This window comes from Neophocaena asiaeorientalis, unplaced genomic scaffold, assembly GCF_003031525.2.
Source record: "Neophocaena asiaeorientalis asiaeorientalis breed wild unplaced genomic scaffold, Neophocaena_asiaeorientalis_V1.1 scaffold627, whole genome shotgun sequence".
Classification (NCBI taxonomy): Eukaryota; Metazoa; Chordata; class Mammalia; order Artiodactyla; family Phocoenidae; genus Neophocaena; species Neophocaena asiaeorientalis.
The window spans coordinates 1,993,088-2,005,762 of NW_020174427.1; the positions used below are offsets into that span (position 1 = coordinate 1,993,088).

Sequence of the window (12,675 nt, forward strand, 5' to 3'; positions counted from 1 at the left end):
CTGTTGGATTCTGTTTGCTAGTACTTTGTTGAGGATTTTTGCATCTATGTTCATCAGTGATATTGGCCTGTAGTTTTCTTTCTTTGTGACATCTTTGTCTGGTTTTGGTATCAGGGTGATGGTGGCCTCGTAGAATGGGTTTGGGAGTGTTCCTCCCTCTGCTATATTTTGGAAGAGTTTGAGAAGGATGGGCGTTAGCTCTTCTTGAAATATTTGATAGAATTCACCTGTGAAGCCATCGGGTCCTGGGCTTTTGTTTGTTGGAAAATTTTAAATCACATTCGCAATTTCAGTGCTTGTGATTGTTCTGTTTATATTTTCTATTTCTTCCTGATTCAGCCTTGGAAGGTTGTGCTTTTCTAAGAATTTGTCCATTTCTTCCAGGTTGTCCATTTTATTGGCATATAGTTGCTTGTAGTAATCTCTCATGATCCTTTATATTTCTGCAGTGTCCGTTGTTACTTCTCCTTTTTCATTTCTAATTCTATTGATTTGAGTCTTCTCCCTTTTTTTTCTTGATGAGTCTGGCTAATGGTTTATCAATTTTGGTTATCTTCTCAAAGAACCAGCTTTTAGTTTTATTGATCTTTGCTATCATTTCCTCCATTTATTTTTCATTTATTCCTGATCTGATCTTTATGATTTCTTTCCTTCTGCTAACTTTGGGTTTATTTTGTTCTTCTTTCTCTAATTGCTTTAGGTGTATGGTTAGGTTGTTTATTTGAGATGTTTCATGTTTCTTAATGTAGGATTGTATTGCTAAAATTGTATTACTTCCCTGTTAGAAGTGCTTTTCCTGCATCCCATAGGTACTTGTCATTTGTTTCTAGATATTCTTTGATTATTTCTTTGATTTCTTCAGTGATCTCTTGGTTATTTAGTAGTGTATTGTTTAGCTTACATGTGTTTGTATTTTTTACAGTTTTTTTTTTCCTGTAATTGATATCTAGTCTCATAGCACTGTCGTCGGAAAAGATACTTGATACAGTTTCAGTTTTCTTAAATTTACCACGGCTTGATTTGTGACCCAAGATATGATCTATCCTGGAGAATGTTCCATGAGCACTAGAAGAATGTGTATTATGTTGTTTTTGGATGGAATGTCCTATAAATATAAATTAAGTCCATCTTGTTTAATGTATCATTTAAAGCTTGTGTTTCCTTATTTATTTTCATTTTGGATGATCTGTCCATTGGTGAAAGTGGGGTGTTAAAGTCCCCTACTATGATTGTGTTACTGTCGATTTCCCCTTTTATGGCTGTTAGCATTTGCCTTATATATTGAGGTGCTCCTATGCTAGGTGCATAAATATTTACAATTGTTATATCTTCTTCTTGGGTTGATCCCTTGATCATCATGTAGAGTCCTTCTTTGTCTCTTGTAATAGTCTTTATTTTAAAGTCTATTTTGTCTGATGTGAGAATTGCTACTCCAGCTTTCTTTTGATTTCCATTTGGAATATCTTTTTCCGTCCCCTCACTTTCAGTCTGTATGTGTCCCTCAGTCTGAAGTGAGTCTCTTGTAGACAGCATATATACGGGTCTTGTTTTTGTATCCATTCAGCCAGTCTATGTCATTTGGTTGGAGCATTATTCCATTTACATTTAAGGTAGTTATCGATATGTATGTTCCTATTATCATTTTCTTAATTGTTTTGGATTTATTGGCCACTCTATTTAAAATCATAGCCATTGATTATCCCTCCTCACCTAGAACTCTCTGTCCCTCCTCTGTTTTAGTTTCCTCCTTAGTACCATGTACCACTTATATTTAATCCTGTAATTGATATCTAGTCTCATAGCACTGTCGTCGGAAAAGATACTTGATACAGTTTCAGTTTTCTTAAATTTACCACGGCTTGATTTGTGACCCAAGATATGATCTATCCTGGAGAATGTTCCATGAGCACTAGAAGAATGTGTATTATGTTGTTTTTGGATGGAATGTCCTATAAATATAAATTAAGTCCATCTTGTTTAATGTATCATTTAAAGCTTGTGTTTCCTTATTTATTTTCATTTTGGATGATCTGTCCATTGGTGAAAGTGGGGTGTTAAAGTCCCCTACTATGATTGTGTTACTGTCGATTTCCCCTTTTATGGCTGTTAGCATTTGCCTTATATATTGAGGTGCTCCTATGCTAGGTGCATAAATATTTACAATTGTTATATCTTCTTCTTGGGTTGATCCCTTGATCATCATGTAGAGTCCTTCTTTGTCTCTTGTAATAGTCTTTATTTTAAAGTCTATTTTGTCTGATGTGAGAATTGCTACTCCAGCTTTCTTTTGATTTCCATTTGGAATATCTTTTTCCGTCCCCTCACTTTCAGTCTGTATGTGTCCCTCAGTCTGAAGTGAGTCTCTTGTAGACAGCATATATACGGGTCTTGTTTTTGTATCCATTCAGCCAGTCTATGTCATTTGGTTGGAGCATTATTCCATTTACATTTAAGGTAGTTATCGATATGTATGTTCCTATTATCATTTTCTTAATTGTTTTGGATTTATTGGCCACTCTATTTAAAATCATAGCCATTGATTATCCCTCCTCACCTAGAACTCTCTGTCCCTCCTCTGTTTTAGTTTCCTCCTTAGTACCATGTACCACTTATATTTAATTTATTTGTTTCATTTATTGTGTGTCTTCTCCCACCAGAATGAGAGAGAAGCAGGGATCTTCTGTCCATTTTGTTCACTGCTCTATCCTCAGCACCTAGAACAAAGCCTGGCAAATAACAGGTCCTTAATAAATATTTGTTGTATCCTTGAGAGCTGACAAGGATACAGCAACAACTCAAATGAATTCTGATTCAATATTTACCCAGTTAATTTCAGACAATTCAAACTTCCAGGTTCTCAGTCCCTCATCCCAATGAAAAGTACAACCCCATCTCCCACCCTTTGAACAATTTATAAACCTCAGGATAAGAGGTTTTGATGTCTTCTTAGAAACCTGGTCTTATTCTTTTGAATAGCAAAGTGCTTAGCAACTCCTAGTAACATCTGAGCCTTGCATTGCCTTTGTATTTGGCAGGAAGAAGTAGGTTAATGTAACTGAGCTTTTTATCTGAGCCAGTGAAAGCACTTTGAGTCATTATTAGCAATGGATTGGACCTCCTTAGGAGAACTGTTGAACCAACACACAAAATATGGTGTCTTGGGAATTCAAAGGGAAGATCAACAAAGGCTCCAGGGGAAAGGGGAGTATAGGAAACTGTGTAGTTACTATGATGCCTGGGCCATCATCCTGAGGGTTTAGGTTTGGACTGTGGAGCTATATTTAAATCCAGTATTGGCAGCTGGTGATTGGCTCTCATCCTCTGCCCAGCTGCTATTTTCATTTCATTCACTTTACAATAATGCAACCTCACATTTCACACAATTGCAGCTTTTGAACCTCACTCCCAGCATGACTTTATTCTAATAAGCTAGCCACACACAGCAGTTTCTAATGGATTCTAAACAGTGGCTGGACAATGTCTGTAATTTGGGGTTTTCAATGCAGTGAAAGAACCCATAACAGTCCTCGGTCCTTCTGAGTCTCTCTTTGCAGTAGATTTGTCCAATAGAAACTCAGCACATAATCACCAGCCTCAGATACCTGGAAGACATACCCATTGGTGTTTTCTCAAGAACTAACCCACTCAGAGCTGCTCTGGTTAGCCTGGTTATTGATATCTTCCTCTGACATAAGGATGAGCCAGGATTTTCTTATTTGGTAACTAGTGGGTGCTATAAGAGATGAGGTCATTTGGACAGGCCAGGATGTATGTTGTTGTTTTGGGGTTTTTTTTGGCTTCCACAGAGGATTATTTGGAAGATTTACTGTGCATGAAACAATTTGAAATTCTTATGTAACAAACTCTTTGAAATCTGAAATTCCTCCTTGTAACAAACTATTGCTAAACATGAAGTAAATCTTCATCACCACTACTCTGCACCATTTTCTGAGCAACTTCTACAAGCACAGAGAATATATGACAGTAATATACTACTATGGGGAAAATCCCCTTGCCTAACAACCACCTTGGGTTCCCTAATTGAAGTGGACTATTTGTACTGGTAACACAAACTGCTGTGCCATTTAAATATCAACATTGGAAAACATTAAAGTGGGAACCTGTGGATTCTGATTCAGAAAAGTTTGTGCAACATCCAGCAGTCTTCCCTCCTGTGAAGCTGTAGAGAGACCTTTCTTTTCAGCTATTCAAAAGTCCATTGTGCAACTAGTAACCAGAACCTACTATTTAGTAAGAAGAGTAACCCCGAGATGCTTCTCATCATAGCCAAAATGGTGGCTACTTGCATGACGTGAAAATAGAGATACACCAACATGTCTGAATGCTGCTAACTATCCGCCCATTATTAGAGCCATTTCTTTGCTTTAAGACATTAGGTCTGCCTCTTCCTTATATGGGAGTAGAGGCACTGGAGTCATATTAAAGGTAAAATTCTGTCTTTTCATTACTTTTGCCTAGTGCCATCCCTGTTAGCACTATTGAGGAGCAGTGTTTTTGTTTTTGATGTTGTTTTTGTTTGCGGTACGCGGGCCTCTCACTGTTGTGGCCTCTCCCGCTGCGGAGCACAGGCTCCAGACGCGCAGGCTCAGCGGCCACGGCTCATGGGCCCAGCCGCTCTGCGGCATGTGGGATCTTCCCGGGCCGGGACACGAACCCGCGTCCCCTGCATCGGCAGGCGGACTCTCAACCACTGCGCCACCAGGGAAGCCCCAAGGAGCAGTGTTTTGTAGCAATGAGGATCGTGAGACTTAGAAGCACATGTCTCTTAATTCAATTCTAGTTCTTCCACTGATTAGTTGTATGATCTTGGACAAGTTACATCAGGTTCCTGAGCTTCAATTACCTGTAAAATTTGGATAAGAATACTTACTTCTAAAGTTATATAGATTATATGAGATAAATGTAAGTGCCTAACATAGTATATGGCTCATAATAAATGGACATTTATTATCATTGTTGTTGCTGCTGCTGTTGTTATTGTTGCTACTACAAATAATAACGGCCCAGCTCTGAGGGGGCCTTAACCCATCATGGCCATCACATCCAAAGTGAAGAGAAAATGTATTAAATATTAAGCCAGAAAAAAACATGATATATTCCCCACTATAAAGATAGGGTGTCATCTATTATTATCCATGATAAAACAGGGCATCACAGTAAATCTCTGGAATAAAGCATTTAGTATCCACTTTTCCAGGAAAAGAGGCCACTAAAAGGCATGACTCTTAAAATGACTCTTCTCCTTCTGTTAAAATGGATCATTTATCACTAATTTATCATAGGACAAAATTCATTACAGTTCATATGATATTGTAAAGGACCCATTTCAAGATTACCAACTAAATGCTCACTTGACTGAATGTTCTTTAAAATGGTCACATCCACTGGGTAATTCCTTTTCTTATGCAGTGAAGGCAAATTGGATGTTAGCTTTTCAAAATTTATGATTAGTTTCCTATTACTGCTGTAACAAATTACCACTTAGTGGCTTAAACGACATGAATTTATTACCTTACAATTTTGAAGGTCAGAGTAATTTTATATACATCAGTGTATACATGTCAATCCCAATCGCCCAATTCAGCACACCACCATCCCCACGCCACCGCGGTTTTCCCGCCTTGGTGTCCATACATTTATTCTCTACATCTGTGTCTCAACTTCTGCCCTGCAAACCAGTTCATCTGTACCATTTTTCTAGGTTCCACATACATGCATTAATATACGATATTTGTTTTTCTCTTTCTGACTTATGTCACTCTGTATGACAGTCTCTAGATCCATCCATGTCTCTACAAATGACCCAATTTCGTTCCTTTTTATGGCTGAGTAATATTCCATTGTATATATGTACCACAACTTCTTGATCCATTCTTCTGTCGATGGGCACTTAGGTTGCTTCCATGACCTGGCTATTGTAAATACTGCTGCAATGAACATTGGGGTGCATGTGTCTTTTTGAATTATGATTTTCTCTGAGTGTATGCCCAGTAGTGGGATTGCTGGATCATATGGTAATTCTATTTTTAGTTTTTTCAGGAACCTCCATACTGTTCTCCATAGTGGCTGTATCAGTTTACATTCCCACCAACAGTGCAAGAGGGTTCCCTTTTCTCCACACCCTCTCCAGCATTTGTTTGTAGATTTTCTGATGATGCCCATTCTGACTGGTGTGAGGTGATACCTCATTGTAGTTTTGATTTGCATTTCTCTAATAATTAGTGATGTTGAGCAGCTTTTCATTTTGAGTCCTAAGCTGGATGGTTTTTTGTCCTGGGTGAAAGAGAGAGAAAAAGGGAACAGAGAGGCAGATGATGCATTGTTTATAGTTGCATTTTATATAAATATAAGCACCTACTTATATGTCTAAAACATAAAAAACTATAGAGACAGAGAACAGATCACAGGTTGCCTGGGATAAGGAGGTGAGAGCAAGGATTGACTGCAGATACACAGAAGGGAACTTTTTGGGGTGATGCATGTATTCTAAAACTAGATTGTGATGAGCCTTGCATAACAGTATAAATTTACTGTTTATAAATTCATCAGACTGTCCACTCAAAAAGGCTGAATTTTTAAACTTCTATTTACAACAGCATCAGAAAGAATAAAATGCTTAGGAATGAAGTTAACCAAGAAGATGTAAGACTTGTGCTCTGAAAACTGCAAAATATTGCTCAAAGAAGTGAAAGAACCCCTAAATAAATGGAAAGACATGCTGTGTTCATGGGTTGGAGGACTTACATTGTTAAGATGTCAATACTTCCCAAATTGACAGAGTCCGTGCAATCCTGATCAAAATGTCAGTGGCTTTTTTTTTTTTTGCAGAAATTGAAAAGCCAATCCTCAAATTCATATGGAAGTGCAAAGGATCTCAAATAGCCAAAACAATATTGAAAAAGAATGAAGGTAGGGTACTCACACTTCTTGATTTCAAAACTCACTACAAGGCTACAATTTCCAAAGCAATGCAGTACTAGCATAAGGATAGACACATAGACCAGTGGCATAAAATTGAGAGTCCAAAAATAAATATGCATCTATGGCCAAGTGGTTTTCAACAAGAATGTGAAGACCATTCAGTGGGAGAAAAATAGGCTCCAACAAATGGATATCCATGTGTGAAAGAGTAGAGCTGGACTCCCATCTCACACCATATAAAAAAATTAACTCAGAATAGATGAATGGCCTAAATGGAAGATCTAAAACTATAAAACTCTTCAAATAAAACATAGGAGTAAATCTCCATTATCTCAGATTTGGCAATGGATTCTTTTATTTTTTTTATTGGAGTATAGTTGCTTTACAATGTTATGTTAGTTTCTGCTGTACAGCAAAGTGAATCAGCCACACATATACATATATCCCCTCCTCCTTGGATTTCCTTCCCATTTAGATCACCACAGAGCATCAAGTAGAGTTCCCTGTGCTATTCAGTTGGTTCTCAGGCAGTAGGTTCTTAGATATCACATCAAATGCACAAACAACAAAAGAAAAAATAGATAAATTGGACTTCATCAGAATTAAAGACGTTTATGCATAAAAGGACATTATCAAGAAATTTAAAAGAAAACATACAGAACTGAAGAAAATTTTTACAAGTCATGTATCTGGTAGATGTCTAGTATCTAGAATATAGAATGAACTCTTACTACCCAACAATAAAACAGCCAATTAAAAAATGGGCAAAGGATTTGAATAGATATTTCTCCAAAGAAGCTATATAAGTGGCTAATAAGCACATGAAAATATGTTCGGCATCACCAGCCATTAAGGAAATGCAAATCAAAACCACAATGAGATACTATTTCACACTCACTAGGATGGCAATGAGAACAACAGCAACAGAAACTAACAAGCATGGGTGAGGATGTGGAGAAATTGGGACCCTTGTACATTGCTGGTAAGAATGTAAAATGGTACAGCTTCTGCGGAAAACAGTTTGATGGTTTCTCAAAAGCTAAACACAGAATTGCCATAAGACCCAGCAATTTCACTTCTAGGCATATACCGTAAAGAATCGAAAGGCGGGAGTCAAACAGACACTTCTATGCCAATGTTCATTGCAGCATTATTCACAATAGTCAAAAGATGTAAAGAACCCAAATGTCCATCAACAGATGAATGGATAAGCAAAATATGGTATATACATACAATGGAATATTATTCAGCCATAAAAAGAAATGAATCCTGATACATGATCCAACATGTATCATAAATGGATGAACCTTGAAAACATTATGCTCAGTGAAATAAGCCAGAAGCTTATATTATAGGATTCCACTTATATGAAATACTTAGACTAGGCAAATTCATGGAGGCAGAAAGTAGAATGGTGGCTGCCTGGGAAATGGGAAGTTATTGTTTAATGATTACAGAGTTTCTGCTTGGAGTGATGAAAAGTTTTTGGAATAGATGGCGGTGATGATTGGACAACACTGTCAATATAATTAATGCTACTGCATGCTTTAAAATGGTTAAAATGGCAAATTTTATGTTATATATATTTTACCACAATAAAAAAATAGAAAATAAAATAAATAAATAGAAAATAAATTTTAAAATAAATAGAAAATAAATAAAAGAATAAATAGGTCACCCTGGTAAAATTAATTTTTAAATTCTGATTTCAAAAAATAAAAATAATGCATTCTGTGTACAAAGACCACATCTGTTTCTTATCACCCTTGAGCAAACCCAGTCCTGTTTCATATGGAATTTGACATCCATGAGCACTCATTAAATGTTGACTAACCCTTAAAAATGGGATGATAGAAAAACCAGTTATGAGAGGGATAGCTATAATCTATAAAATCATATTAAGATTTATCAGGTAGTATTCATGGAGAGCAATCTTTCAAGCAGTGAAATATGTTTGCTGAGTGAGGGAAGAGATTTCTCTCTATTGAAACAGTTGCTGGTCTGGTATGCTGCCAAATGTCCAGAAATGATGTAACGTGGAAGATGTTGGAATTTTCCACAGACATGAATGACAAAAATTATAAATAAAGGGCACCAATTAAAGCATCTTCCCTACTTGTTAAAGCAAAATATGCCCTAAAACACTGCCAAGGATTTTCAGATGTCAGTCAACAAATGACACAATCACCAGGACTCTGCTGGAATTTATTTTTCACTCGCATTCTTGCCAACCCAAGCTTTTTAAACTTTGCATCTGCCATATTGGCTGGAGAGGACTGTTCCCATGCTGGTGATGGAATTTAGTGTGAGTCTCAAAGCGATCGGTCTATGGCTTTCCTCACATCAGCCACACTTGAAGTACTCCTGACCCAAGGGGTCATCTGCTCTAGTGTGAGGGGCCACCGATAGGAAAAGTCTTATTTCTTTCTTGTCACGTACTGCTTTCCATGTTACAATATGCCTCCTATTTTTTAAAAAATTGGAGTATAGTTGATTTACAATGTTGTTTTACTTTCTGCTATACAGCAAAGTGACTCAGTTATACACGTATGTACATTCTTTTTTATATTCTTTTCTATTATGGTTCATCCCAGGACATTGAATGTAGTTCCCTGTGCTATATAGTAGGACCTTGTTGTTTATCCCTTCTGTATGTAATAGTTTGCATCTGCTAACCCCGAACTCCCAGTCCATCCCTTCCCAACCCCCCTCCCCCTTGGCAACCACAAGTCTGTTCTCAATGTCTGTGAGTCTGTTTCTGTTTCACAGATAGGTTCATTTGGGCCACATTTTAGATTCCACATATAAGTGATATCATATGGTATTTGTCTTTCTCTTTTTGACTTACTTCACTTAGTGTGATAATCTCTACATCCATCCATGTTGCTGCAAATGGCATTATTTCATTCTTTTTTATGGCTGAGTATTCCATTGTATATAAACACCACATCTTCTTTATCCATTCATCTGTTGATGGACATTTAGGTTGTTTCCATGTCTTGACTATTGTGAAGAGTGCTGCTATGAACACAGGGGTGTATGTATCTTTTCGAATTATAGTTTTGTCTGGATATATGCCCAGGAGTGGGATTGCTGGATCATATGGCAACTCTACTGTTAGTTTTTTGAGGAATCTCCATACTGTTCTCCATAGTGGCTGCACCAGTTTACATTCCCACCAAGAGTGTAAGAGGGTTTCCTTTTCTCCACACCCTCGCCAGCATTTATTATTGGTAGACTTTTAAATGATGGCCATTCTGACTGGTATGAGGTGGTACTTCATTGTAGTTTTGATTTGCATTTCTCTAATAGTTAGTGATGTTGAGCGTCTTTTCATGTGCCTATTGGCCATCTGTATATCTTCTTTGGAGGTGTCTTTAGGTCTTCTGCCCATTTTCCAATTGGGTTGGCAGCAAATACTGCCTTAGAGAAGTCCTGCATCCTCTGGCTCTATCACCCCCACATGCTCAGTCATTGGCTGAAGGAGCCCAGGGGACCTTGCACAGCTGTGGGCTGTCAGCCACCCACACTCCCCACCATGTGTTCTCCCAAAGGGAGACCTGACCAGTGCATCTCCATGGCTGCCACACTGGCTGTCAGACACAGGTCCGTCCCTGGCCTTTCCCTCCCAGAAGATGCCCACCTCTTTCTTGCCTTCCCTTGGCACCCTGTAAGAGCTCATGAGAAACAGAAAACCAGAGTTGACCACAAGTTACAGGCTAAACCAGGGGAGAAATGCCAACCTACTAAAACAAGGAGTTACTGTAAATAGACATTCCTTTTGGTGGGATGGAAATGTCCTACAATCGGATTGTGGCGATGGTTGTACAACTCTGTAAATTTACTAAAAATCATTGAACTGCACACTTAAAGCAAGTGAATATTATGGTACATAACTTATACTTCAATAAAACTGTTTAAAAATGCAAAATAAATTAATAAAGGCCTATGAGTTAGTCCTGAATAAAACATCGTTAGGAATGTACAGAGGAAACACTGAAAGGAACAATAACAAACTTTGTTGACGGCTGTTTTGGGTGATGGAAAATATATATTTAAAAATTTTTTTTCTTTACCCTTTCTGTTTTTTTCTAAATTTTCTACACTGAGCAAATATTTGAAAGGTATATTATCATTTAAATATTTTCACCTATCATATATCTGGGCAGAAAATAAAACCTAAACATGTTTTTATTCAAATAACTGGGGGGTCAGAATAATCATTGGAGATTTGTTAACTGAAAGACTTTCAAAATGAAGTTAAACTGACTCGGTTGCATGTATGCATAGCAGACTTACAATTCTGGTTATGACAGAGTAGCTTGGATCCTAATAACCATGCCAACAAGAAAAAATATAAAAGCTGGATAAAATGCAAACCAGTAATAACAACAACCAAAATGGATAAATAAGCAAACAAACAACAGGCTTTTTAAGGTATCAGAAGCCAACCAAAGCAGGCAGGCATTCAGGGGCCAAGATCCTGCATACGTGATACCAACATTCAACACTGTTTTTTCCACTGAAAACATATGCTGATTCGTAAACTGTGTATACGCAGGACAATAGGCAAAACCGCCAAGCAGAAAGTAGCTATTGCGAGGCTATAAGGGTAAACAAAGGATTGGCAGGCTTACAGCACTGGGGAGACAAAAACTGCAGTACAAGACCTGCCAGAGAGGAGGAGCCATGGTTAATACTCCAGTTTTCAGTTGAGAATCTTAAGGACTATGCCCCAGGGTAGGGTTTCTTAACCTTGGCACTATTGACTTGTTGGGCTCTCTTTGTGGGGACTGAGGGCTGGGGGAAGGGGAGCTGTCTTGAGCATTTTAGGATGTGTACTGCATACTGTCCTCTTCCTGCTAGCTGTCAGTAGCACCCATCCCCAACTTGTGACAATCAAAAATGTCTCCAGATATTGCCAAATGTCCCCCAGGGCCCCAGATCATCTCTAGTTGAGAACTACTGCCCTAGGGTTAAGGAAAACCAGAACTCGTGAACACCATCTGTGCCATCACTGCCACCCAGAAGACCATGTACGTCCCCTCTGGGCAGCTGTGGTGTGATGGCTGTGGGGCTGCCCTGCTCCTACTGGCACTGCCGAGGCTGTGGGCAAGGTCATCCAGGGGCTGAATGGGAAGTTCACAGGATGGTCTTCCATGTCTCCACCCCCAACATGTTGGTCACGGATCAAACCTGCCATCTAGGGAAAGCAGCCCAAAATGACATCAAGAAGGTGGTGAAGCAAGCATCAGAGGTCCCCCTAAAGAGCACCCTGGGTTACACTGAGGACCAGGTTGGCCCCTGCAACTTTAACAGTGACACCCACTCTCCCACCTTCAGTGCCGGGGTTGGCATTGCCCTCAATGACTGCTTTGTCAAGCTCATTTCCTGGTATGACAATGAATTTGGCTACAGCAACAGAGTGGTACGACTTATAGTCCATGGGGCCTCTGAGGAGTAAGAGCCCCCTGGACCACCAGCCCCAGTGAGATCATGAGAGCAAGAGAGAGGCCCTCAGCTGTTGAGGGTTCCTTGCCCCACCTGAACACACTGAGAATCTCCCATCCTAAACACAGTTTCCATCCCAGACCCCTGAAGACACGGAGGGGCTGAGGAGCCCTACCTTGTCATGTGTCATCCATGCAGTACACTGTACCCAGCCCCCCTCCCCCAAATTAGAGATGGATAGATGCACAGTTAATTGTTAAACAAGTATGCTCAAATGTTAAC

General features: G+C 38.8%; 1 pseudogene; it reads left to right on the forward strand.

Annotated features, from left to right (window-relative positions):
* LOC112407446 (glyceraldehyde-3-phosphate dehydrogenase pseudogene) overlaps positions 1 to 12,406 on the forward strand; it is a 28,908-nt pseudogene extending 16,502 nt beyond the window's left edge.
* The last annotated feature ends 269 nt before the right edge of the window (positions 12,407 to 12,675 follow it).